This window comes from Mus pahari, chromosome 13 (genome assembly GCF_900095145.1).
Source record: "Mus pahari chromosome 13, PAHARI_EIJ_v1.1, whole genome shotgun sequence".
NCBI classification, from domain to species: Eukaryota; Metazoa; Chordata; class Mammalia; order Rodentia; family Muridae; genus Mus; species Mus pahari.
This window is the reverse complement of record NC_034602.1, coordinates 7,908,572-7,912,524: the sequence shown is the minus strand read 5'-3', so window position 1 is coordinate 7,912,524 and position 3,953 is coordinate 7,908,572. Positions and strand designations below refer to the sequence as shown.

The window sequence follows — 3,953 nt, the reverse complement described above, 5'->3', positions numbered from 1 at the left end:
GCTGCTCACATTCATCGTAGGTCTCTCCCCACAAGTTATCCCACAAACATACTCGGAGGTGCGTTTCTACAGAACCTTGATAGCTTTTTATCTAGTCAAGTTGACAATCAGAATCAGGCATCCCAGAACCCATGGGCAAAGAAGAAACATGGATCCACAATTTGGGCAACAGGAGGAAGAAAGACCTTAAACTATAGCACAAAATTATAAAGAAATAAAGGGATACAGTTGCCTTATTAAAATGAAAAGATACATGTTTTGGAGCTGGGCATGATGGCACATGCCATTATTACAGCCCTTGGAAAGTGGGGCAAGAGTTCAAGATTGGCTAGCCTGGGCTTCATAAAATTCTAAAACAAACAAACAAACAAACAAAAACCCACACCAAATCAAAACCCTTTATGTATTTGTCTTTCCTTGTTCTCTATTGTTGTGATAAAAACACAACACACCCTGACCAGAGCATGGGAAGCTGGAAGCTGAAACTGAAGCAGGGATCACAGAGGGATGCTGCTTACTGCCTTGCACTGTATGCTTTCTATACACCCCAAGGCCATGTCCAGGGCATAGAGCATAGAATCAAGAAAATGCCTCACACACTTGCCTACACACCAATACGATAGAGGTATTTTTCTCTTCTTTTCTTTCTTTCCTTCTTTCCTTCTTGTCTGTCTTTCTTTCTTTCTTTCTTTCTTTCCTTCCTTCCTTCTTTCTTCTTCTTCTTCTTCTTCTTCTTCTTCTTCTTCTTCTTCTTCTCTCTCTCTCTCTCTCTCTCTCTCTCTCTCTCTCTCTCTCTCTCTCTCTCNCTTCTTCTTCTTCTTCTTCTTCTTCTTCTTCTTCTTCTTCTTCTCTCTCTCTCTCTCTCTCTCTCTCTCTCTCTCTCTCTCTCTCTCTCTCTCTGTGTGTGTGTGTGTGAGATCTGAAAATGTCTTTACTGTTTAGAACATGGATTCCAGGAAGGTTAAAAAGCAATACCAACCGGGCATGGTGGTGCATGCCTTTAATCCCAGAGGCAGGCGGATTTCTGAGTTTGAAGCAAGCCTGGTCTACAAAGTGAATTCCAGGACAGTCAGGGCTATACAGAGAAACCCTGTCTCGGAAAAAAAAAAAAAAAAAAGGCAATACCAGAGGGCATAAGTACAGAATTGGATGTATGTAGTTATAAAGCATCCAAGTAAAAATATGGTAATATAAATATCCAAAAAGCATCTCTTAGGTCTTCAAAACAAAACGTGTAAGTAATTCCTAACAGTGAGCAGTGCAGCATTTCCTAGACGGGAGAAACGGTTAACATTAACGTCTCAAAAGCCTTTTCCTTAATTACATGTAGACAGCTTGCCTTTGATCAAACTCCTTTAAACATGGATAACAGTATTACACAGGTCTACTGTTAAAATAGACAACATGTTGCAAATTACTTGTGGTCTAATGTGTCCCAACAAAGCTTAGAAAATAAAGACTCTGAGCTGGCTCTGGGCTAAGTTTGATAGTCATCTCCTCTGCTGACAACTTCTTTATGGAGTGGACGCACAGTATGGTGTGTTCAAACTGTGCTGTTCGACTCTAATGTCACACAGCGGTGGGTATGGATCTACAATGCCCAAATCACACAGATTCTTCAGAGCAATCAAGTTTTACTTTCTCCCAAGCAATCCAGCCACCTTCGGCAGAAGGCAAGGGTACCCAAGTTTTCATTGATGACATTTAACAAGTGTTTTGTTCTTGGAAGCCTTACTGGCACATGTCCCACATCAAACTTTTTCATGAGTGTGAACCTTCCATGTCATCAAGAACCACACCCTTCCCTGTGCTCCCAAAGGTCTCAATGGCATATGCCTCTCCTTCCTCCATTCTTGTCGCTTCCCTAACTTTCACAATGAGCACTGTTTTTCCAGCGTGAATTCTATATGGCCCAATTGAATGTCTATTTAAGTTACATATGGGTTTCACTTGATATGTCTTCCCATCTATTTCTATTTCATAGGATTGCATAACTTCTTGAATGGCCTCCCCGACATCACAGAGACAGGCGTCAATCCCAGCACACTTTATTCCAGGAGTAATGGCATCTTCTACAGCTTTAAATAATGTGTCATATTTGGGCTTAAAAGTAACAGTAAAGGCACAATCAATTATTCTACCACTTATATGTGTTCCAAAGTCTATCTTACAGATGTCATCATACTGTAAGATTGTTGTGTCACCAGCATTAGGAGTGTAATATGCAGCACAGTTGTTGAGAGAACACCCAGTGGGAAATGCCAGGCATACATTTAACCCGTTTTCCTTTATTAGCTTTCGGGAACGGTTGTCTAACTTCTCACAGATTTTATCATTGCCATTGCAGGTTTGATCCAGTTCATGACATATCTCCTAACTTGCTGATGTGCTTCCGCAGCTTCTTGGAGGTTGTTCCAAATCTCCTAGTCTGGTCTAGGGCCTTTTTTCTTCACTTGTGGTTCTCCAAGCAGCTGTTCACCCATCTTGTGTGGGTGGGTATTCACATTCTTGTCCCTTGGGAAATACACCATTAGGATACAGGTCACATATTGGAACTGAGGGAGGATCTGTTTGAACTTTTGGTCCTCTCTTCTTCCTCTTCTTTTTCTTCTTCTTCCCAGTTGTGCCATCAACATCACCATCTCCATCTTCATCATCATCATCTCTCTCTTTCTCCTCCAGTGCTTGTCTCTCCAACTGTTCTGCTTCTTCATTCACCAGGGTTCCTGATTCTTTATCAAGTTCCTGTTGCACTGCTGACACAGCCTCTTTGCCCTTCTTCTTCTCCGTCTTTTCTTCTTGGTGGCTTCCTCAGCTCTGCTGGAGGTTCCCTCTTCCCTGTCATCTGGATCCAGGTTGCCATTCAGATGGCTCCTGAAGGTCAGTGCCTCTTCCACACCCACCATGTTGCCTGAGAAAGAGTGAGGTATTTTCTTAATTGAGGTTCCCTCTTCTCAGACAACTCCAGTTTATGTCAAATTGGAAAAAAGAAAAGGATCCTAACCAACACACGTATTTCAGCACACTAAATTTTTGCTAAAGCCTGTTATGATTTAGCTGTGATTATTCTCCAACTCAGATCAAGGCACAGGCCCAGAGATGGTAATGAGCCTGCCCTAGGGTCACACAGCTTCGACAGAACTCTGGTTCAGCCCCAGGAGAACCATGTTTTCTACCATTTTTGTTTTGCTTGTTTTGAGACAGGATCTGGCTATGTCATCCGGGCTCATGTTGACCTTGTGATACCTCTGCTTCAGCTTTCCAAGTGCTAGGACTTCTAATGCCTGTGCCAATGTCTACCATAGAAGACCTGGGTGACAGCTGCACAGAAGTCAGCAGCCCCACCCCACCCCCAAGACAGGAAAATTCAGAGATGATCTAGGTCCTCACATAGAAGGGAATGGGAGGCTTAGCAACACAGACTGAAGGTACACCGTGTTCCTGGCATGCAGTAAGCTCTAGTCTCTGAATGGGGGAAAGGAAGCATGCTGGTGCACACTGAGAACTAAAGCCCTCAGAAGGCTGAGGCAGGGCACCTTGATGACACTGATATTGGGGTTTAGTAGGCATCTTCTGCACTTGATATTTTCTCATGTCCTAGAACAAGGAATTGGACAGAAACATGTGATGATAACAGAAACAAGGGCAATTTGTCAGGAAACGGAGACACACTTCTGAGGAAGGAAACTGGCCTGAGTAAACAGCAGATGCCATGCAAAGGATGTTGCTTTAATGTCATGTTTGGGGCCTTGGGAGTCCTTCGTGTAGTACAGGCTTTTCTGCATACACTGTCTCATTGCCATCTGACATCTCTACCCAGGGATGTGTGTTTTACAACGAGTTTCCAGTCGTTTTCAAATCCTGTTGAGTGTTAGTGGGCTCCATCAGGGGCTCCAGGCAGTTATAGGGAAGTGTGTGTGTGTGTGTGTGTGTGTGTGTGTATGTGTGTGTGT

At 43.3% G+C, this 3,953-nt stretch overlaps 1 pseudogene; it reads right to left on the bottom strand.

Annotated features, from left to right (window-relative positions):
• Positions 1-1,425: 1,425 nt before the first annotated feature.
• LOC110330843 lies at positions 1,426-2,906 on the bottom strand (annotated as a pseudogene).
• Positions 2,907-3,953: the final 1,047 nt, after the last annotated feature.